At 37.8% G+C, this 25,528-nt stretch overlaps 1 long non-coding RNA gene across 1 annotated transcript in view; it reads left to right on the top strand.

Annotated features, from left to right (window-relative positions):
- Positions 1–25,528, top strand: part of LOC147370032 (uncharacterized) — a 226,151-nt gene that overhangs the window by 185,023 nt on the left and 15,600 nt on the right. Inside the window, exon 3 of the long non-coding RNA XR_015168336.1 lies at positions 9,500–9,657. This is a non-coding gene — a long non-coding RNA (uncharacterized LOC147370032). The remainder of the gene's footprint in view (positions 1–9,499; positions 9,658–25,528) is intronic.

The raw sequence follows: 25,528 nt of genomic DNA, 5'->3' as shown, positions 1-25,528 counted from the left end.
AGTGTTTAAATGTGCATTAAATTAAAATTCAGTCCCTGAGATGCATCAGCTACACTTCTGGGGCACAGTAGCCTATGTGGCTAATGGCAACCACATGGGAAGGTTTAGATGTAGAATATGCCCGTATTCATAGCAATTCTGTCAGAGTGCTGCTCAAATAATAATTTTTGTGGAATAAAGGAAAAATGCCTATGGCTTAACATTATTATAGTTATTTGGTCCTCATGTGGGAAATTATACATGTATACACAAACAGTTTATATATATTAATCTTGGATTTTCTTGGCATGATATTAATAGCTATTCATGAAATATAAATTAAACCTTGGACATACTAAATAGAAGCATTTTAATTCACAGAAATGATTAATGGTCACACAGGTAAATTCTATTTGTTCTTAAAATTATTTGGACAGTCTGGCTTGGTTAATGTCTGAGGTAAACTAATCTTAAACTCTTTCATGGGCCATTTTGAGGACCCATACTGAGGAAAATGGAGTGGGTAAGAGGGTAGATCTGTATAAATCATCATTCCAAACCTTAATTTAATTCACACTGAAAGATGCCTTAATATTTTTTGATAGCAATTAACTTAAGTTATGGGCTTCCCATGTGATGCTACGGATAAAGAACCCACCTGCCAATGCAGGAATTATAAGAGACCTGGATTTGATCCCTGGGTCAGGAGGATCCCCTGGAAGAGGGCATTTCAACCCACTCCAGTATTCTTGCCTGGAGAATCCCATGGACAGAGGAGCGTGACAGCCTACAGTCCAGGGGGTTGCAAAGAGTTGGACATGACTGGGCTACTAACTCTTAAGATATAACATATTTTCAAGAAGCAATCAGCGAGACAGTGATATAATGAAAACTGCTCAGAGTTTCCAAAATTTCTTTTCAGACATGAAGGGGTCTGAGTCCTGTTAAACAAGCATAGGAATCAGCAACTAAATGACAGAATTTTCTAAGGCCCTATTTTTAGCTGTTTGGAAAACTATAGAAATGACCTTATAAGTTGTTCTCTTCATTGACCCATATAAAAAGATAACAGTGATGAAACAGCTGAAGGAGTGTGCCCATGAGTCCTTAGAGAGACCTGTGCTCTTGCTTAGTGACTGTCTAGATGTATGCATTTTGCTTATTCAGCTGGAAAAGTATATCAGAGTCTTAATCCTAAATGAAGAGGAGAGAGAAAACCCCCATGCTTTGGAAAATATGAGAGAAAGAAAATTAAATATTGACCGAAGAAGAAAATTTCTAATTGGATCGGAAAAGTTAATTCATTATGAAATAGAAAATGAGGCCATATCTCAAAGTGGTCTCAGATACACAAGCATTTACTAGTCATATTTTTCCATTATGGATTGCTACCTATGGCAGGGTAAATTTTTCATTTTCCCTATATATGTGTTCCTATGTTACATGCTTTCTCATCTCTCCTGTTATTTTATAAATGGACTAAGTAGAGCATACTCCTGGTAATATGCATCCAAAGTATCTGTTTCTAACTGTAATAATTATGTAAAAAGAGTTTACTGCTTTTGCTTACATTTGCCTGAAACTCATATATCCAGATCTTTATTTTACCTTATGTCTTCTTAACCTTTTTTTTTTTAATTTCACATTTTATAACCTGAATCCTTATGCAATGCTCTTTCATATCTACCCCTATAAACTTTAGGCCCTCTCTCCTGAACTACAAAGTAGTCTTTAGCTGTACTTAAGTTTTTTATTCCTTGCTTAGATGATCTGATGTGAATATGTGGGTGTTGGAATAATAAGAACTTGCAGAGTAAAAAAAAAAATCCATGCATTGGAGTTTATCCTAACATAAAATATAAGTCTTATTTTTTGAGAACAACAATATACATAGTAGGAATAAAAACAAGAGCTTTAGTTCTATTCTTTGTATCAAAATTGTTATATATTAAGATTTTTATTTTATGTGTTAAAATTCATAATCTACCTGAGCACTATAATATCTTTAATTTGGTCATTATTTTTAGTCAACTTGCACAATTACTAATGGAATTTTCTCCATTATTGACTTCACTGATGACTCAGCTGTATAGAATCCACCTGCAATGCAGGAGACTTTGGTTTGATCCCTGGGTTGGGAAGATCCCCTGGCATGGGAAATGACAACCTGCTTTAGTATTCTTGCCTGGGAAAACCCCATGGACAGAGGAACCTGGTGGGCTACAGTCCATGGGGTTACAACGAGTTAACTGAGTATGCACACACGTACTCCATTATCAGGTATAAAATTGTGGAATTTGACCTGGTTCCTTCCTACTTACTGCTTGAGACTGAATCCGATTCTGCAGTTATCACAGATGTGATAAAATTTTTAATTGACTTTAGCCATCAAATATGATTTTAAACATAGATGGACTGAATCTACCATAAAACTTTTTTGCTGTAGTGGTAGTCTTTCTCAGCTTGCAGGCTTCATCAAAAATTTTTCAAGGTCATTTTCTATTATAGGACATTGGAGAGCACAGGTAATTGGACTTTGGTTAGTGAACAGTTACTTTTTGGAAATATAGAGGGCCTTTTTATTGGAGAGGGAGCCTATGAAGTTGTCAGTATTTGAGAACAACAGAAGCTCTTGAATCTATTTTCAAACTACAGTTTCAGTGACCTTTCTGAAGCACAAATAAAATGTGAGTGTATCACTACTCTACTTAAAAACGTTCATGGATTCCATAACCCCTAAATTCCAAATTCCACAGCAGGGTTTTCAAGTTTAAAATGTTTCCTAATTATTTCTCCAACTAAGTATCCTACCACTCCCTGCCACTTATTTGCTGTTCTTTCTACAGCAAGCAGCTTGCAGTTTGCAAATAACCATACTGGTTCATTCTTAGGCCCTTGCCTGTATGCTTTCCCACTGCCTTAGCAACTCACCCACCATGTCTTCTTTCCATCCCCAAACATGCACTTAGCTTCTGCTGTTTTGTTTGATTTACAAATATCTGCTCAATTTTTTTTTTACCTTTGTGATAAGTTATCTGACCACTGTCTCCTCTACATAAAAAACTAAACAACTGGAATTGTCCCCTTTTGAACCTGGAATAAATAAAGAGGAAGGAAAAGCAGGCATTTTAATCGGCAAAGTAATGTCTCTGCTTTTTAATATGCTGTCTAGATTGGTCATAGCTTTTCTTCCAAGGAGTGAGCATCTTTTAATTTCATGGCTGCAGTCACCATCTGCAACAATTTTGGAGCCCAAAAAATTAAAGTTCCATCACTTCATGGCAAATAGATGGGGGAACAATGGAAACAGTGACAGACTTTATTTTCTTGGGCTTCAAAATCACTGAAGATGGTCGCTGCAGCCCTGAAATTAAAAGATGCTTGCTTCTTGGAAGAAAATCTATGACCAACTAGATAGCATATTAAAAAGCAGAGACTAATTTACCAACAAAGGTCTGTCTAGTCAAAGCTATGGTTTTTCCAGTTGTCATGTATGGATGTGAGAGTTGGACTATAAAGAAAGCTGAGTGCTTAAGAACTAATGTTTTTGAACTGTGGTGTTGCAAAAGACTCTTGAGTGTCCCTTGGACAGCAAGGAGATCAAACCAGTTAGTCCTAAAGGAAATCAGTCCTGAATTTTCATTGGAAAGACTGATGCTGAAGCTGAAACTCCAATACTTTCACCACCTGATGCAAAGAACTAACTCATTAGAAAAGACTCTGATGCTGGGAAAGATTGAAAGCAGGAAGAAAAGGGGACGACAGAGAATGAGATGGTTGGATGGCATCACTGACTCAATGGACATGAGTTTGAGCATGTTCCAGGAGTTGGTGATGGACAGGGAGGCCTGGCATGCTGCAGTCCATGGGGTCACAAAGAGTTGGACACGACTGAATGGAACTGTGAATTTTGTATAATTTTGTAATAAAAATTTTTGTTTTGAAAGAATGAAAGTCACCGGTAGAGTATATATTTAATCATTTGCATAGGACATCAATTTTTAAACTTTATTATCAATATCAAAATGCTAATACTAAAAAACTGAGCACTAAAGCAGCATAACTGAAGGATACATATGGTTAAAATTATAGCAAAGGACAGTTATCTTAATCCATTATGATTTTTGTGGAATGAATTCAAGTATTTCTTTAAATTGTGTATTTTATATTTATATTATGGGGATATTTTGGAAGTGGAAGACATAATTTTGATCCTTAAGAACATTATAGTTTGGCATGATGGCTTCACAATACAGGGAAATGGCACATTTTGGAGACAAACATTCTAGGGATGAAATCTTGACTCAGATAGTTCCTAGCTATAATATTTTGAGCGAGTTGCCCTTTTCTAAGGCTCAGAGTCTTCACCTGAAAAAAAATCAGGATAAAATTACCTACCTACCAGGATTTTTGTTGTATTTCTTCTCCTCCTCTTTTGTAGGCCTCCCTGTGTTGACCTGTAGTCCAAACAAGAGAGCTTATTCCATAAATGTCTATTCTTGTCTGCTCTTTTTCTCTCTCTTCACATTTGCACACGTGATTCCACGACTCACAACATCTTTATTACTATATATTCACTGATGAATCCCAAGGTTACGTCACCAGGCTGGACTGTGAAACTTTTGAGTCTGAAACTTCTTTCCCACAGTCACTTGGTTCCCACAGGTGCCTCATACTGAAACTGCATAATTCAGTTCCTCATTTTCTGCTGTGCTTCACTCTCAGGCTTTTTCTCAATACTACCAATACTGATATGCTTATCATCACTTTACCAGGAAAATCTCTCCAAATGGCACTTTATCCCTGACAGTTCTCTTAACTCTCCTTATGCAACAGACTTGCATGGAATATGAAGATGCCATCCACCAGTATAGTCATGCTTGGAAATGAGAAATCAGACTATCACACTTCAGGTTAAAGCTTCCAAAATATCCTGCTTCCCAGAGTATATTTATTATCTTAGTTGGACATGATAAGGCCATATATGAGCCGGTACCTACTTATATCAATAGTTCTAGACATTTTTCCTCTCTCTTTTGGAATCCAGTAACATGCAGGTTTTAGAATTAACTTGTTTTTTTTTTTTATATGGACTTCCTTAGTGGTTCAGTTGGTAAAGAGGCTGCCTGCAATGTGGGAGACTTGGGTTTAATCTCTGGGTTGGAAAGATCACTTGGAGAAGGGAATGGCAACCCACTCTAGTATTCTTGCCTGGAGAATCCCATGGACAGAGGAGCCTGACGCTATTACAGGCCATGCTGTTTCATAGCTCTAAACGTGCCTGAACTTTTCCTTCTTCTTAGAATATCTTTCAAGTCTTCTCTGGGATTTAGTCAAAGCATTGTTTTACTCAGAAGGGCTTCTCTGGATCTCTAAGTTGAGTTTAGCTCTCCTTTTCTTTAGCACCTATCACATCTTCATGGAATTATTTGCTTATATACCTACTGTCATCCAACGGTCAACATATATGGTTGTGGTATTTGAAGGGCAGCTTTTTGTCTCCTTTATTTTATGTCCACTCAGCATCTAGCAAACTACCCACCAGGATTTGATGGCGCTAGGCTGTTCAGTAGTTGGCATCATTCAGACTCTAAAAAAATGATTGTTAGAAGCAGCTGGGGTGAGGGACTTTGTCCAACTCTATCACCATTAACTACTTTCAAAAATCATCCCATTAAATATATCTGCTTAGTAAAAAATAGTTGTTACTAGACGATGGTAGATTTTAGATAAATTCCTTAGGCTTCAACTTCCAACCAGAATGTCATTTAAGCCCTTTGGATCTGCAAATTGTGGATATGTCATTGAACATTGATTATGGTAATTACTTAAAACCAAAATGATTCAGTTGGTTTTTAATCAAATGGTTAACTGCTTTTATTATAATTATCATACTGAGATTTACCACTGTTCCATCACAAATTACTTTTAGTTGCAAAATTTTAAAGGCAAGAAATAGATATTATCAAAATGGTAAAAAAATTATTCCACAGTTATCTATGTGAGGTAACTTAATTTCTGAAGATATATCCTCTTCATTATTTAAATAATGGTCCACTACCAACCGAATGCTGTACTGTTAACAGATATGATAGTAAGACCAAAATGGAATGAAAATGTACCAAAAAGAAAAAAAAAATGAGTAATGTAACAACCTTACAACTCTAAACTTAAATTACTTTCTGCTAACCTTGCTACTTACATAAACAAATGCTGTTTATATAAATATGAATAATCATATTTTGTTCAATTAAACTTTTTTCTAGACAAAAATTTAATAAACATCCATTGCCATAATCTCAAATAGCTGTTTAGGTTCATATTATTTGAGTCAAAATCTATTTTGGTTCAATATGTCTAAGTGTAAACAGGGAATAAAAATAGCCTCTTTTTTTTTAGTTGCTTTTTAATGTTTCATCAAAGAAACAGTTTATCAAAGAAAAATTTTCAGTGCCTCAATACTTACCAATGGGTTATTTACTCTGCAAATAAAAGTATCTTTACAAAGCCTGCCACAATTTTTTTAATAGTGCTAAATGGACTAACAACTTGCATTGAGTCCATTGGCAGCTATTGTTAAGGAGATACCTATTTGAAGAAGGACAGGGCTCAACCAAGGATGTGATTCATGGACTTCAAATCTCCAATTATAAGAAGGTATCAAATAGAACCACTAAATCAATTAGTTGGGAAAAAAAGAGCAGAGTAATTTTAACAACAGGAAGGAACAGAGAAAGGAAGTAATTATTATAGTTCTATAGCACTTATCTTGATTATAAAGAACAATTCGTTAGCTATTATGAGGCAGTGTGTCTTGTTTACCTCCCCCTTAATGGAGACATCTTAATATGTTCTGAATTTCTGCCAAAAAACTCAATCCCAATATACTGAAATAAGTGACCATTTACTGATGTAAATGATTCTATTGAAGGTGCATTTTTTGGCTTCAACCAGCAAATCATTAGAGTTGATCACAAAAATCATAATCAAAATGTTTATTCATAGTTTTATTTCTTTCCGAAAATGTTAGTTCCTAGTTAAACTTTTAGATATAAGATTCATCAACAATGATGCTTTTTAAAACCTAGGCTTAAACATATTATAAATGAAGATGAAACCACTTATTAAAAAAAAAACACCAACAAGAAATTACACTATACACCATGAAATGATTTCAAACTTACTTGATTTCTAAAAAATGAAAACATATGATTTAAAATGTCAAGCTTTGGGCAGATGAACTAGCGTCCCATAATCTATCATCCAAAATAAACTACATTATTTAGGAAGTTTGTGAAGGCAGACAAGCTAAAATCATGCTTTATAAATTAAAAGGTTTATACTAAAGTTAAAGTTAATGTCATGAACTCAAAGTGACATTTTAAAGATGTATATGTAGGCTATTGCTTTTTATTTAGTGCTATGAAAATAGCTTCATATTTTCAAACTCTGCTGTCAGTTTTTGTTAAAATCACCTGGCCAGTTAAATAAAATTAATGAGAATTTATGTCAACAGTATTGATGAAGGAAAAAGAAAGTTATTGAGAAATATATACAGGATGATATTATGTGGAGGGAGACAATAAATGTGTATGCATATATAATGTGTATTAAAGGAAACTTTCATATTAAATGCACATATACTATGAATTAAAGGAAATTTTCATATTACATGTCCATTGTTTTTATTTTTTTTAAATGTTCAACATAAATTCCCTCTGAAATTAGAAAAAAAGCCTTTTTTTTCTTAAAGTAAGGTCTATATATATGTAAGTAGTAAAACTCACTCAGTGAGATTTCCTTGATACCTTCTCTAAAATTCACCCACTTTACATATTCCTCCTTCCTTGATTCAATTTTTCTCCTTGGAATCATGCATCATCTCCTTGGAATCATGCATCTCCTTTGAAACATGCAAAATAAGATATTTTGCCTTTTTTATCGTGTTTATTTTCTGACTTGTCATTAAGAATATAACTCCAGGAAGGTAGAGATTTTTATCTGCTTGTTCACTACTGAATATCTGGAACCAAAACTTTGACCTATAATAAGAGGATGCTTAATGAATGAATGGGCTTCCCTGGTGACTCAGTGGTAAAGAATCTGCCTGCAGTTCAGGAGATGCAGGCTCAATCCCTGGGTCAGGAAGATCCCCTTGAGAAAGAAATGGCAACCCACTCCAGTATTCTTACCTGGGAAATCCCATGGACAGAGGTGCCTGGTGGGCTATAGACCATGGAGTTGTAAAAGAGTCAGACATGATTTTGTGACTAAACAACAAATGAATGTATATATAAAGTTTTATTCATTAATGCACTCAAAATACATATATGTACGTACTAATATATGCATATTTGTATTACATAGAGAGTCATGTCCTCCTACTTTTGTCTAATTCACTATCTGCTTTTAAAGAAGGGAAAAAAGAAAACCAAAAACAAAAATTTCCAAACCTCATGAAGAATGCTGTTCATGTAAATAACATCTATTTTTATAACACGTGACAACGCTGAGCGAGTACTCTGTGAGCACATTTGAAAAGTAATCTCTGAAACCATGCAAGAACAAATGAGGCATTTGATATATTTATGATTATAGGCATAACTGTTGCTGCCAAGTAGACATATATCTGATTTTTCAAAATGCATTTCATTTCTATTGTGGTCTTTGAAAATAAAGCACTTTTCCATGATGCTCTGTTTGTATCCTGCTGAGGACAAATATATATCTAGAATCAAAAATATGTCAGACATAGGGAAAGTTGCCCTTTGTCAGAATCATAAGGCTTTTGAATTTAATCTATGAAGTTAGTTGATTCACAAGTACTCTTTTTTTGCCTACAGAGTTAAAAGTCTGCAACGAAGGTTGTGGTTCTTGAAGTCAGAATCACAGGCTGACTGTTATATACATATATCAAGAAGATGCTACCTGGTTTTCTGACCTTGCTAAAGCATATAATTTGAACAGTTTAGTGAAAAATTGTTAAGAACCAACTATGTACAAGACACTGTGGTAAATCCTAGGGAGGAATACAGAGAAGAGCACCACACGGTTCTTCCCAGTAATACATTACATCACTGCCATCTACAACAGCTGCTATTTTTAAAGCACCCTTCATATACCAGACACTGTATCTTGAAATATCCCTTTTGGACAATGTATTGTAATCATCATTTTACATTTTTAGAAGAATTTGAGTTTCAGATAGTTTAAGTAGTCATTTCAAAATTACTTGATGTTAATCATCTCTTGTGTATGCTCAATCGTGTCCAATTCTTTGTGACTCCATGGACTGTAGCCTGCCAGGCTCCTCTGTTTATGACATTTTCCAGGCAAGAATCCTTGGCTGGGTTGCCATTTCCTTCTCCAATCACCTCTTGGAGAATATGCCTATTGCTATGAGAACTGCTTCCTCACCTATAATAATAGATATGATTTACACTTGCATGTTTATATGCGATCCTTTTGTTGCACTAAGAATAGGCACCAGAATTCACCTAGACTATTATTGTTCTCTTAGGAATATGAAATTGGGATTGAGTGAGTCCAGTTCATTTGACCAGACTACTTAAAGTCACCTGAAATAAAGTCAGGATCTGACGCTTTATCTGCAAGGAGAAGTAGAAAGTGCCTGGCTGTAAGGAGAAGAAAGAAGCAAGTCTGTAAAGAAAAAGAGAGGTGAGCTACCTTTTGAGAGTATTTTGATTTCCTTTGGTTAAAGTAAGTTACATTTGATTATTGGTGACTTTCTTATTTTGAGAAAGTTCTAAGATCTAAGTTCAAAATCATTGACAGCTATGAGGTAGTAATTTGCTAGTATTCAAATCAAGCTTTCAAATTAGTGTGTCATTGTTTATATGTCAAATTATTAAAAATTTTAATGAGGAGTTAATTTATTTAATATGCCCACTCATTTTTCTCTATGCTGATACATGTTCATCGTGATTGCCAGTTTCCTTTATACATTTTGCTACATAAAGTCATTCGTGAACACTGAAGTAACCATTATATATCAAATTTGGATCCTCTCTGGTGTATAATTTTAATATTATGTCATTTTTAGTTCAACACCATCATATATGTGACCTATCATTTATCTTATAAGAAAATAAAATTTTACAATACTGAACCTGAGGCTCTATAGAAATGATCGACTAAAAGATAATATTGATATATTTAGAAGGTATAAATAGCCATGTGTTTATGTCAACTGGGAGATTTAATGCACATAAATGTTTTTAAATTTCACTTCTGTTACAGATTATTCTCACAGTACATATGGGAGACAGCGGTCCATTTGAAACACTACCGCTTCTTGTTGCTTACTACTGCTGCTGCTACTAAAACCACTATTACCACCACCAAATCCACCACCACTACCATGACTAACACTTAGAGTAATATTCATCTGTGACAGCACTGTTACAAAAATCATCTCAGAGCTCTGGTCACCAATCAGACATTAGTTTCTACTGCTCATATTTAAAGTTGGTACTCTATTATCTTCGATTTGGGCAAGTCACTAAAACTGTTTGAAAGAAATTTTCCTTATTAGTATAATTTCAGAACTTTTATAAAAAGTAAATGTGATGAAGCACACGAAAGTGCTTTCTGAAACATACAGCATTGTACACATTTAATCATTTATGCTATGCTCTAAGTAAATGCTTACCATTAGGGTTATTAACTTTAATTAATAGTATAAAAAGTTACACTTTTGATAATTGGGAAGTTACAATTTGTCCTGCAGCAATCAATTATGAATGGAAATTTCTACTGTTTCTATTTTCCAGGGTATTTATTTTTCACTCACTAAAATGATCAGGTAATCATCCTGAAAAGATATAGAATAGCTACACTATTATTTCAGTAACTTTTATACATGTGTGGCACATTTTAATTGCCATCCCCACCAGTATACCCAAAGTTGCCATTTGGTATAATGAATTCCTGAATTTCTTCAATATGTTTCACATCTATCCACATGAAATGAAAATTTCTGTTCTGTAATTAAGGATGCAGAATACTCCTTTTAAATAAGGATTTTATCAGCCTGTATAACTAATGATAGAGTCATCTAAATGACCAGTTGGCATCATTAAATTTACCAACTACTGTACTATCATCAATTCCAATTAAACGCTAAATATGTCTCTCACCAACCTGTAAACACATTTTCTAATTGGGAAGTCCCATCATGAGTAAACTTAATGGCGCCAAGTTGAACATTTAGTAGTTTAGTGAGAAATCATTTGGCTTTGAAGATATTCCTTTTTCTATCCCTGACATGCATTGCAGTTGGAAATACCCATTTGATAAAGATCGTTAGAGAAACATACACTAACTTCATACAAAGCAAGTTCAGTAGATTTAGCAGGGATCATAGATATCTTTTTGTGTTGGCAGAGCAACTGAATTCAAGTTATGAAACTCCAAAAGGAGATACTGAATAGTCAGCATGAGTAGGTCAGACAAATAAAATTATCAAGAGTTTTATCCTGGAGAATTTTTTTTTCCCATAATTTAGTGAAAAAGTTTGGACAGCCATCTAGCCTTTTCTAATTCTCTTGTTTCCTTTAAGCACCTACTGCTACTGCTACTGCTAAGTCACTTCAGTCGTGTCCGACTCTGTGCGACCCCATAGACGGCAGCCCACCAGGCTCCCCCATCCCTGGGATTCTCCAGGCAAGAACACTGGAGTGAGTTGCCATTTCCTTCTCCAATGCATGAAAGTGAAAAGTGCAAGTGAAGTCGCTCAGTCGTGTCCGACTCTTAGCGACCCCATGGACTGCAGCCTACCAGGCTCCTCTGCCCATGGGATTTTCCAGGCAAGAGTACTGGAGTGGGGTGCCGTTGCCTTCTCCTTTAAGCACCTAGAATACTGTCAAATATGTAGCAGAGGTTTGTTGAAGAAATGAATAAATGAACCACAGAACTAGCTCAATGACAGTATCATTTTCTTGTTTGAACATCTTTGAGAGCTGAGGATTGTCAATAAAAATAATATCATCTAATATATATTGAGCTAATTATGTCCTAAGGGCTGTAAGAATGTTTTACATGGTGTATACTTTGACACTCACAATAATCAAAAATGGAATCAGCCAAGATTTTATTTAGACAGAAACCAGACACCATTATATCAAAATGGAAGGAATCAGGGTCTTCAGAACAATTTAAGTGTTAGAGATGTGATGGTTTCCAGGAATGACTCCAAGCCTATAACTGAGCCGGTCCACTCAAAGTAGCCACCACTTTGCCACAACTGCCTTCAACAGCCTCAGAGCTGCAGACATTTCCACATTTTTACTAACTAGCAGAAAACAGCTAAAGCAGCTGGAAGATAGCCTCTGTTCCATTTATGCTTTCCAAATCTCAGAGAAGTATATTTAATTGGTAGTGACTAGTTTTTTCATCCAGAAATTCAGCTGCAAGGAAGTCTAGAAAATGCTGTTTTTAGCTTTTTAGCTTTTTCTGCATAGGAAGGAATGAGGGGAAATAGGTAGGAAAAGATTCTGAGTGCCACCACATGTGTTCATCACAGACTTTATTATTCAAATTTCCGGGCACAGAAATTATGAACCAGGTAGTTCAGATAACTTGCTCAGGATGATAGAGATAGCATGCAGTGAAGCAGGGGTTCCAATCTAGGTATATTCATAGATTAAAATGCTAGAATAGGCAGTAGAAAGAGCAATATGAGAATTTCAAAATTTCAAGGGCTTATGTTAACAAACTGTAAGATGTCTTCATTATTTTAGAATAGCCACAGCCTGTAGCATTTAGGTCACAGTGCAGAGGTAAAAGAACAGCTCATGGACCATAGTCATACAGATTGTGATGCAAGTCACAAATGCCCTTTACATAAATGCTATTTTTGGTGAGGAATACTTAAGTTGTGAGGAAAAGAAGGGGCTCTTGATTAGAAAAATAGATGATTTTCCATTTGACCAGGATAATTGTTTTTCATCCTTTGTATATTTAACAAGACATATTATCTTCTTAACTGTTAAAACTAGGCTACATGTCTTTTATTGTTCTTATACTTGTGCCAATCGTAAAACATTAAAAAAATGTAAGCTACTTATTGCTATCTGTGTGCCTTACAAACTAAGTTCCTTGAGGGCAGAGACTCTACTTTGATAATAAAATAGCACAAACACTGGCACAAAATATAGTGATAATAGAAACTGATATGTATTTTAAATTGATACATTTTGTAGACAATGTGCTGATACATTTTATGCATATTGTCACATTTATTTCTGATAATAACTATAAATAAGGTAGCATAATTTTCATGATTTTACATAGAGGAAAATGTGAGACTTTGAGAGGACGTGAAGCTCAAGGTCATGACTAAAGTGTCTTAGAACTGGCATTTGAATTGCAAGCAGTCTGACATTAGAATGCCTACTTTTAATGTGATGTGAAAACTGCATTCTATCAATTTTAAGAAACATGAAAATTATGACACAAATCTGAAGCATTTCATTTTGCTTTATGAAAGTTTTAATCATGAAAATTTATTATTTATTCAAAGAAGAGAAGTTGATTAGCTCTAAAAAAGATGGATAATGGCATCTCTGTAGACAAAATGAATGAAAACAATTATTTGCATAATATAGAAGATGAAAACAAAGTAGCATGGAAAACAGTTACATTTTTTTTTTACATTTGACTATGCTGGTCACTGTATTAGAAATTTAAGTATGTATTATTTCCCCTAATCTTCCCAAAAGAACTGTTGACTAAATTGATGCTGAGTTAGACATAATCAGTTCAGTTCAGTCACTCAGTCGTGTCCAACTCTTTGAGACCCCATGGACTACAGCATGCCAGGCTTCCCTGTCCATCACCAACTCCTGGAGTTAACCCAAATTCATGTCCATTGAGTCGGTGATGCCATCCAACCATCTCATCCTCTGCTATTCCCTTCTCCTCCCACCTTCAATCTTTCCCAGCAACAGAGTCTTTTCAAATGAGTCAGTTCTTCACATCAGGTGGCCAAAGGATTGGAGTTTCAGCTTCAACATCAGTCCTTCCAATGAATATTCAGGATTGAGTTTCTTTAGGATGGACTGGTTGTATCTTCTTGCAGTCCAAGGGACTCTCAAGAGTCTTCTCCAACACCACAGTTGAAAAGCATCAATTCTTTGGCACTCAGCTTTCTTTATAGTCCGACTATCACATCCATACATGACCACTGGAAAAACCATAGCCTTGACTAGACAGACCATTGTTGGCAAAGTAATATCTCTGCTTTTTAAAATACTGTCTAGGTTGGTCATGACTTTTCTTCCAAAGGGCAAGCATCTTTTAATTTCATGGCTGCAGTCACCATCTTCAGTGATTTTGGAGCCCCCCATAAATCAAGTCTGTCACTATTTCCACTGTTTCCCCATCTATTTGCCATGAAGTGATGGGACCAGATGCAATGATCTTAGTTTTCTTAATATTGACCTTTATGCCAACTTTTTCACTCTCTTCTTTCACTTTCATCATGAGGCTCTTTAGTTCTTCTTCACTTTCTGCCATAAGTGTGGTGTCATCTGTATATCTGAGGTTATTGATATTTCTCCGGGCAATCTTGATTCCAGCTTGTGCTTCATCCAACCCAGCATTTCTCATGCTAGAGTGGTGGCTGCACATCACTGAAGCTGCCATGAGGAGATACCCCATGTCCGAGGTCAGAAAAACCCCAGCAAGATGGTAGGATAGATGAATTCACTTTTAGAATCAAATTCCTTACCTGCCAGAGATGTTCAGAGGGCTCAAATAAACCTTGTGCATACCAGGACCCAGGGACCCCACAGAGACTGATACGGAACTGTGTCTGACCATCTCCTGTGGAGGTACAGGTCAGCAGTGGACTGCTGTAGGGGCAGGGGCTCTGGGTACAGCAGACCTGGGTATGGCATAAGCCCTCTTGGAGGAGGTAGCCATCATCCCCACCACAGAGCTGCCAGAACTTGCACAGCACTGGGAAATAGACTCTTGGAGGGCATAAACAGAACCTTGTGTGTGCCAGGACCCAGGGGAAAGGAGCAGTGACCCCACAAGAGACTGACCCAGATTTGCCCGGGAGTGTCCAGGAGTCTCTAGCAGAGGTGTGGGTCGGTGGTGGCCTGCTGGAGGGTTGGGATCACTGAGTGTAGCAGTACATGCATGGGATCTTTTGAAGGAGGTCACCATTATTTTCATTACCTCCACCATCGTTTGGCTCCAGGTAAATAGCAGGAAGGGAGCCCAGCTCCACCCATTAACAGAAAATTGAATTAAAGATTTATTGAGCATGGACCCTCCCATCAGAACAAGACCCAGTTTCCCACTCAGTTTCTCTCATCAAGAAGCTTCCTTAAGCTTCTTATCCTTCTCCATCAGGGGGCAGACAGACTGAAAACCACAATCACAGAAACTAACCAGTCTAATCACAGGTATCACAGCCTTGTCTAACTCAATGAAACTGAGCCATGCTGTGTAGGGCCACCCTAGATGGACGGGTCATGGTGGAGAGTTCTGACAAAAAGTGGTCCACTGGAGAAGGGAATGGCAAACCACTTCAGGATTCTTGCCTTGAAAACGCCATGAACAGGATGAAAAGGCAAAAAGATAGAACACTGAAAAATGAACTCCCCAGGTGTGTAGGTGCCCAATAGGCTAATGAAGATCAGTGGAGAAATAACTCCAGAAAGAATGAAGACGGAGCCAAAGCAAAAACAACACCCAGTTGTGGATGTGACTGGTGATAGAAGCAAAGTCTGAAGCTGTAAAGAGCAATATTGCATAGGAACCTGGAATGTTAGGTCCATGAATCAAGGCAAATTGGAAGTGGTCAAACAGGAGATGGCAACACTGAACGTCGACATTTTAGGAATGAGTGAACTAAAATGGAATGGAATGGGTAAATTTGACTCAGATGACCATTATATCTACTACTGTGGGCAATAATCTGTTAGAAGAAATGGAGTAGCCATCATAGTCAACAAGAGTCCAAAATATAGTACTTGGGTGCAATCTAAAAAATGACAGAATGATCTCTGTTCATTTCCAAGGCAAACCATTCAATATCACAGTAATCCAAGTCTTCGCTCTGACCAGGTAATGCTGAAGAAGCTGAAGTTGAACAGTTCTATGAAGACTTACAAGAGCTTCCACAACTAACACCCCCCAAAAATGTCCTTTTCTTTATAGGGGACTGGAAAGTAAGAGTCGGAAGTCAAGAAATATCTGGAGTAAACAGGCAAATTTGGTCTTGGAGTACAGAATGAAGCAGGGCAAAGGCTAACAGAGTTTTGCCAAGAGAATCCATGGGGCATAGCAAACACCCTCTTCCAACAACATAAGAGAAGGCTCTACACATGGACATCACCAGATGGTCAATACCAAATCAGATTGATTATATTCTTTGCAGCCAAAGATGGAGAAGCTCTATACAGTCAGCAGAAACAAGACCAGGAGCTGACTGTGGCTCAGATCATGAACTCCTTATCGCCAAATTCAGACTGAAATTGAAGAAAGTAGAGAAAACCACTAGACCATTCAGGTATGACCTAAATCAAATCTCTTGAGATTATACAGTGGAAGTGACAAACAGATTCAAGGAATTAGATCAGATAGACAGTGCCTGATGAACTATGGACAGAAGTTTGTAACATTGTACAGGAGACAGGCATGAAGACCATCCCCAAGAAAAAGAAATGCAAAAAAGCAAAATGGGTGTCGGAGGAGGCCTTATAAATAGCTGTGAAAAGAAGAGAAGCAAAGAACAAAGGAGAAAAGGAAAGGCATACCCATTTGAATGCAGAATTCCAAAGAATAGCAAGGAGAGATAAGAAAGCTTTCTTCAGTGATCAGTGTGAAGAAATAGAGGAAACCAATAGAATGGCGAAAACTAGAGATCTCTTCAAGAAAATTAGAGATACCAAGGGAACATTTCATGCAAAGATGGGCACAATAAAGAACACAAATGGTATGGACTTAACAGAAGCAGAAGATATTAAGAAGAGGTGGCAAGAATACACAGAAGAACTGTACAAAAAACATCTACATGACCCAGATAATCATGATGGTATGATCACTCACCTAGAGCCAGACATCCTGGAATGCAAACTTGAGTGGGCCTTAGGAAGCATCACTATGAACAAAGCTAGTGGATGTGATGGAATTCCAATTGAGCTATTTCAAATCCTGAAATATGATGCTGTGAAAGTGCTGCACTCAATATGCCAGCAAATTTGGAAAACTCAGCAGTGGCCACAGGACTGGAAAAGGTCATTTTTCATTCCAATCCCAAAGAAAGGCAATGCCAAAGAGTGCTCAAACTACTGCACAGTTGCACTCATCTTACACACTAGTAAAGTGAAGTGAAGTGAAGTCGCTCAGTCATGTTTGACTCTTTGGGACCCCATCGACAGTAGCCTACTAGGCTCCACCGTCCATGGGATTTTCCAGGCAAGAATACTGGAATGGGCTGCCATTTCCTTCTCCAGTAAAGTAATGCTCAAAATTCTCCAAGCCAGGCTTCAGCAATATGTAACCATGAACTTCCAGATGTTCAAACTGGATTTAGAAAAGGCAGACAAACCAGAGATCAAATTGCCAGTATCTGTTGGACCATTGGAAAAGCAAGAGAGTTTCAGGAAAACATCTATTTCTGCTTTATTGACTATGCCAAAGCCTTTGATTCTGTGCATCACAAAAAAGTATGGAAAATTCTGAAAGAGATGGGAATACCAGACCACCTGACCTACCTCTTGAGAAGCCTATATGCAGGTCAGGAAGCAACAGTTAGAACTGGACAAGGAACAACAGACTGGTTCCAAATAGAAAAAGGAATACGTCAAGGCTGTATATTGTCACCCTGTTTATTTAACTTATATGCAGAGTACATCTTGAGAAATGCTGGGCTTGAAGAAGCACAAGCTGGAATCAACATTGCCAGGAGAAATATCAACAACCTCAGATATGCAGATGACATCACCCTCATGGCAGAAAGTGAAGAGGAACTATAAAGCCTCTTAATGAAAGTGAAAGAGGAGAGTGAAAAAGTTGGCTTAAAGCTCAACATTCAGAAAATGAAGATCATGGCATCTGGTCCCATCACTTCATGGGAAATAGATGGGGAAATAGTGGAAACAATGTCAGACTTTATTTTGGGGGGCTTCAAAATCACTGCAGATGGTGATTGCAGCCATGAAATTAAAAGATGCTTACTCCTTGGAAGGAAAGTTATGACCAACCTAGATAGCATATTCATAAGCAGAGACATTACTTTGCCAACAAAGGTCCATCTAGTCAAGGATATGGTTTTTCCAGTGGTCATGTATGGATGTGAGAGTTGGACTATGAAGAAAGCTGAGCACTGAAGAATTGATGCTTTTGAACTGTGGTGTTGGAGAAGACTCTTGAGAATCCCTTGGACTGCAAGGAGATCCAACCAGTCCATTCTGAAGGAGATCAGTGCTGGGTGTTCTTTGGAAGGAATGATGCTAAAGCTGAAACTCCAGTACTTTGGCCACCTTATGCAAAGAATTGACTCATTGGAAAAGACTCTGATGCTGGGAGGGATTGGGGGCAGGAGGAGAAGGGGATGACAGAGGATGAGATGGCTGGATGGCATCACTGACTCGATGGACGTGAGTCTGAGTGAACTCCGGGAGTTGGTGATGGACAGGGAGGCCTGGCGTGCTGTGATTCATGGGGTTGCAAAGAGTCGGACACGACTGAGCAACTGAACTGAACTGAACAGAAGTACAAATGGTACCGAAAATAATACCCAATGTCAATGTTTCATACTATAGTCTTCTTTATGGATAACACTTTAACATGAGAACAGTACATACCTTGTGATTATTGAAATGTCACATAGACCTGATTTTTGTCTATCATTTATCTGTCATGATGATGTGTTAAAACAGCGTGGGACTATACCAGACAGACTTGAGACTTTATAAACCTCATTGAAGCTTTATATTTATGAAGCTCCTACTTTATAAGTTCATCAATAATTGGATGTGGTTAGGACTGCATTGTAGCATTTATTAGAATTAGTTTTAAGTGCATTACTATTTTGTGTTGTTAAAGGCTAAAACATAATAATTCAGAAATTGTTGGCCAAATAATAAATTATCTTTCTTTTCAATTTCTTTCCTAGTCATGACATGTGATTTAATGCTTCATGTGGCTTTTGAAAAATGATGTAGCATTATTGATTTCTAAAAACATTTTATCTCTGGGATCATAAAGCAAACACATATACATATTTCAGGGTGGTTGGCTATTAAGTTGAGCATAATTTTTTACAAGTTGGATATAAACTGAGACCAAGCACTCCTGCTAAAGCATATTTGTTTATCAGGCAGTATGCTACTATTTCAATACATGATCTGTGGAGCCTGGGAAAACAGCAGTCATAGAGACAACAACAGAGTGGTCTCCAAAGGCTTTACTCATGTATTACTATCAGTAAATTGCTTTAGCCCATTCACACACACAAACACATTTATCAATTTTTATTTATGTATGTATATATTTGTGTATTCCACCACTAGACCAGTATACAAAATATATGCATTATAAACCATATATAAAATTAGGAATTAAAATGATTATGCCATACATGAAATAACATTTTCTTGAATTAATTTAATTTAATTAGGTTAAAGAACTTTCTTCCTCCAATTAGACATGATGACTTATGTGTCATCTTGTAAAACTTGTTTGTTATTTTCTGGTGCAATTTTTCAAAGATTTAGTCCAAATTTAGGTAGTTCTACATCAGGTTTTAATGGCTGTCATAACTAAAAAGATTATTTCACAAAAATAGATGCAAATGGAAGAAATGTATCCTGTGTTGTGCATGCTAAATAAATTTTATTCTATCCTTCATTAATGCAAAAATGTTTGTCAATATCTGGTTAATATTTTCCTTGAAATTAAATTGTAGGGCTTATCATTTGAAGACAATTAATTTAATTTTTTAAAGAAATTGGTTGAAAATTTAATGATGCTCAATCTTTGGGCTTCCCTGGTAGCTCAACTGGTAAAGAATCGCCTGCAATGCAGGAGACCCTGGTTCAATTCCTGGGTCAGGAAGATCTGCTGGAGAAGGGATAGGCTACCCACTCTATTATTCTTAGGCTTCCCTGGTGGCTCAACTGGTAAAGAATCCACCTGCAATGAGGAAGACCTGGGTCTGATCCCTGGGTTGGGAAGATCCCATGGAGAGGGAAAGGCTATGCACTCCAGTATCCTGGCCACAGACTCTATAGTCCACAGGGTTGCAAAGAGTTGGACACGACTGAGCCACTTTCACTTTTCACTTTCAATCTTTGAAGATCTGTTATACAAAATAGAATATTTTGTTTCTATTTTTCTGGGATTGATGATTGAAGAGACTTGCAACTAATATAAAATACTTTCAAGAATAGAATTATGTAATGCTTGAAATATGTCCAGATAGGTTTCTTCAAGTCTCCCTTATACCTCATGGTAAGCACAACTGAAACACTTGGATATTACCTATTAAAAAAAAGCATAAGACTTTTGAGGGTAGAGAGACATGGACTGGTTTAGAAACCTGAGGAACAACGCAATACAGAGTTATTGAACTTTTTTTTTTTTTTTTAGCCTCATATATTTAAGACTTAACTTGGAAGAAGCTGACAATCCATAAATACCAATCAGTCCAGACAGCCTCTCTGCCAAAAGCCTGCTCTTTTTAGCAAAGGGATCAGGAAAGCGTCAAGCTAGCAAGACAGAAACTTTTAGATGCAAAGAGCCCTACTTCAGTTCGACACCACAGAAAACATTGTCTTACCATCCCCATTCATACCACGCAAAGAAAAATGGGAAGCCTAAGATTTGTACCTTGTGAGACTGTAACAACATGTCCAGCAACTCCATAATGCAGGTAAAAATAAGCGCAAGCACAGAGCTAGAGTTTCAGTCATGCAGTTATGATGTCATTACCATATATTGTCTCTGGAGAATTTGTGGGGATCCTAGTCCCCAGGGGGATCCCACGTGGCAGTAACAAGTAGTCATAGTGGAGGTCGTAGAAAGTGAAGAGAAGCCATGTGAGCGAATAATACTGAGACATCCCTCAGCAGTGTCAGAAGAGACCATGTGGGAAATTAGAGTACCTTTTTGCATGCAACAGTAACATTGAGACCCTACACTGGATGAACATACCTGACTGTATGCAAGTCAACAAGCAACAGTTAGAACCCAAATGGAATAACGGACTGCTTCAAAATTGGGAAAGGAGTACGTCAAGGCTGTCTATCGTCAACCTGCTTATTTTACTTATATGCAGAGTACATCATGCGAAATGCCAGGCTGGATGAAGCACAAACTGGAATCAAGATTTCTGGGAGGAATCAATAACCTCAGATATGCAGATGATACTACCCTTATAGCAAAAAGCAAAGAGGAATTAAAGAGTCTCTTGATGAAGGTAAAACAGGAGACTGAAAAACCTGGTTTAACACTCAGTACTCAAAAACTAAGATCGTGGCACCTGGCCCCATTACTTCATGGCAAATACATGGGGAAAAAATGGAAACAGTGACAGACTTTACTTTCTTGGGGTCCAAAATCACTGCAGAGGTGACTGCAGCCATAAAATTAAAAGATGCATTCTCCTTGGGAAAAAAACTATGGCAAAACTAGATAGCATATTAAAAGGCAGAGACATTACTCTACTGACAAAAGACCATAGAGTCAAAACTGTTTTGCCAAGAGTCATGTAGGGATGTGAGAGTTGGACCAATAAGAAGGCTGTCAGTCAGTTCAGTTGCTCAGTTGTGTCAGGCTGTCTGTGGGCCAATGGACTGCAGCGTGCCAGGCTACCCTGTCCACCACCAACTCCTGGAGCTTGCTCAAACTAATGTCCATTGAGTTGGTGATGCCATGCAACCATATCATCTTCTGTTGTGCTCTTCTCCTCCAGCCTTCAATCTTACCCAGCATCAGGGTCTTTTCCAATGAGTCAATTCCTCACATCAGGTGGCCAAAGTATTGGAGTTTCAGCTTCCACATCAGTCCTTCCAATGAATATTCAGGACTGATCTCTTTTAGGATGGAACTTTAGGATTGACTGGTTTGAACTCTGTGCTATCCAAGGGACTCTCAGGAGTCTTCTCCAGCACCACAGTTTGAAAGCATCAATTCTTCAGCATTGAGCTTTCTTTATAGTCCAACTCTCACATCCATACATTCTACTGGAAAAAACAAAGCTTTGACGAGGTGAAACATTGTTGACAAAATGATGTTTTTGCTTTTTAATACCTTGTCTAGCTTGGTCACAGAGAAGGCGATGGCACCCAACTCCAGTACTCTTGCCTGGAAAATCCTATGGATGGAGAAGCCTTGTAGACTGCAGTCTATGGGATCGAGAAGAGTCGGACACGACTGAGCTACTTCACTTTCACTTTTCACTTTCATGTATTGGAGAAGGAAATGGCAACCCACTCCAGTGTTCTTGCCTGGAGAATCCCAGGGACGGGGGAGCCTGGTGGGCTGCCATCTATGGGGTCCCACAGAGTCGGACATGACTGAAGTGACTTAGCAGCAGCAGCAGCTAGATTGGTCATAGATTTTCTTCCAAGAAACAAGCGTCTTTTAATTTCACGGCGGTAGTTCACCATCTACAGTGGTTTTGGAGCCCAAGAAAGTTAAGTCTGTTACTGTTTCCATTGTTTCTCCATCTATTTGCCATGGAGTGATGGGACTGGATACCTTGATCTTAGTTTTTGGAATGTTCAGTTTTAAGCCAGCTTTTCCCCTCTCTTCTTTCACTTTCATTAAGAGGCTCTTTAGTGACTCTTCACTTTTGTCCATAAGGGTGGTGTCATCTGCTTATCTGAGATTATTGATATTTCTTCCAGCAATCTTGATTCCAGTTTGTGCTTCATGCAGCCCAGCATTTCGCAAGATGTACTCTGCATATAAGTTAAATAAGCAAGGTGACAATAAACAGCCTTGACATACTCCTTTACCAATTTGGAATCAGTCTGTTTCATCAGGTCTGGTTCTAACTGTTGCTTCTTGATCTGCATACAGATTCCTCAGGGGGTAGGTAAGCTGGACTGGTGTTTGCATCTCTTTAAGAACTTTCCACAGTTTGTTGTTATCCACAGAGTCAAAGGCTTTGGTGTAGTCAATAAAACAGAAGTAGATGTTTTTCTGCAACTCTCTTGCTTTTTCTATGATCCAAGTATGTTGGCAATTAGATCTCTGGTTCCTCTGCCTTTTCTAAATCCAGGATAAATGCCTGGAAGTTCACGGTTCACATACTGTTGAAGCCTGAATTGGAGTATTTTGAGCGTTATTTTGCTAGAATGTGAGATGAGTGCAATTGTGTGGAATTTTGAATATCATTTGGCATTGTCCTTCTTTGGGATTGGAATGAAAACTGACCTTTCCAGTCACGTGGCCACTGCTGAGTTTTCCAAATTTGCTGGCATTTTGAGTGCAGCACTTTCACAGCATCATCTTTCAGGATTTGAAATAGCTCAACTGGAATTCCATCACCTCCACTAGCTTTGCTGGTACGGATGCTTCCTAAGGCCCACTTGACTCTGCATTCCAGGATGTCTGGCTCTAGGTGAGTGATCACACCATTGGCATTGTGTGATCATTTATCTAGGTCATGAAGATCTTTTTTGTATAGTTCTTTTTTGTATTCTTGCCACCTCTTCTTAATATCTTCTGCTTCTGTTAAGTGCATATTTCTGTCCTTCATTGTGCCCATTTTTGCATGAAATATTACCTTGGTATCTCTAATTTTATTGAGGAAGAAACAGAAGGCTAGGCACCAAACAATTGATCCTTTTGAATTGTGGCATTGTATAAGACTCTTGAGAGTTCCTTGGATTGCAAGGAGATCAAAGCAGTCAATCCTAAAGAAAATCAATCCTGAATGTTCTCTGGATGGACTGAATCTGAGGCTGAAACTCCAATACTTTGGCCACCTGATGGGAAGAGCCGACCCAATGGAAAAACCCCTGATGCTGGGACTTTTCCCTACAGAAGCAGAAGATATTAAGAAGAGGTGGCAAGAATACACAGAAATATCTTCATGACACAGATAACCACAATGGTGTGATCACTCACCTAGAGCCAGACATCCTGGAATGTAAAAGTCAAGTGGGCCTTAGGAAGCATCACTATGGACAAAGCTAGTGGAGGTGATGGAATTCCAGCTAAGCTATTTCAAATCCTGAAAGATGATGCTGTGAAAGTGCTGCACTCAATATGCCAGCAAATCTGGCAAGTTCAGCAGTGGCGACAGTACCGGAAAGGTCATTTTTCATTCCAATCCCAAAGAAGGGCAATGCCAAAGAATGTTAAACTACCACATAATTGCATTCATTTCACTGGCTAGCAAACTGATGCTCAAAATTCTCCAGGCAAGGCTTCAACAGTTTGTGAACCATGAAATTCCAAATGTTCAAGCTGGATTTAGAAAAAGCAGAGGAACCACCGATCAAATTGCCAACCTCTGCTGGATCATTGAAAAAGCAAGAGAGTTCCAGAAAAATATCTACTTTCGCTTTATTGACTGTGCCAAAGTCTTTGATTGTATGGATCACAACAAATTGTGGAAAATTCTTCAAGAGATAGGAATACCAGACCACCTGACCTGCTTCTTGAGAAACCTGTATACAGGTCAAGAAGCAAAAGTTAGAACTGGACATGGAACAACAGACTGGTTCCAAACTGGGAAAGGAGTATGTAAAAGCTGTGTAGTGTCACCCTGTTTATTTAACTTATATGCAGATTATGTCATGCAAAACTCTGGACTGGATGAAGCACAAGTTGGAATCAAGATTGCTGGAAGAATTATCAGTAACCTCAGATATGCAGATGACATCACCCTTATGGCAGAAAACAAGTAAGAACTGAAGAGCCTCTTGATGAAAGTGAAATATGAGAGTGAAAATGTTGGTTTAAAACTCAACATTTGGAAAACTAAGATCATGGCATCCGGTCCCATCACTTCATGGCAAATAGAGGGGGAGAGAATGGAAACAGTGAGAGAATTTATTCTTTTGGGCTCCAAAATCACTGAGATGGTGACTGCAGCCATGAAATTAAAAGATGCTTGTTCCTTTGAAGAAAAGCTATGACCAACCTAGACAGCATGTTAAAAAGCAGAGGCATTACTTTATCAACATTTTTTTACTTTACCAAAGGTCCGTCTAGTCAAAGCTATGGTTTTTCCAATAGTCTTGTGTGGAGGTGAGAGTTGGACTATAAAGAAAGCTGAGCACCGAAGAATTGGTGCTTTTGAACGTTGGTGTTGCAGAAGATTCTTGAGAGTCCCTTGGACTGCAAGGATATCCTACCAGTCCATCCTAAAGGATATCAGTCCTGAATATTCATTGGAAGGACTGATGCTGAAGCTGAAACTCCGGTACTTTGGCCACCTGATGCGAAGAACAGACTCATTGGAAAAGTTCCCGATGCTGGGAAAGATTGAAGGCAGGAGGAGAAGGGGACGACAGAGGATGAGATGGTTGGATGGCATCACTGATGTGAT

This window comes from Bos grunniens, chromosome 7 (assembly GCF_055505025.1).
Source record: "Bos grunniens cultivar Pamir isolate PY7600 chromosome 7, Bosgru_T2T1.0, whole genome shotgun sequence".
NCBI classification, from domain to species: domain Eukaryota; kingdom Metazoa; phylum Chordata; class Mammalia; order Artiodactyla; family Bovidae; genus Bos; species Bos grunniens.
The sequence above is the reverse complement of the archived record's forward strand: the minus strand, read 5'-3'. Positions and strand labels throughout refer to the sequence as shown.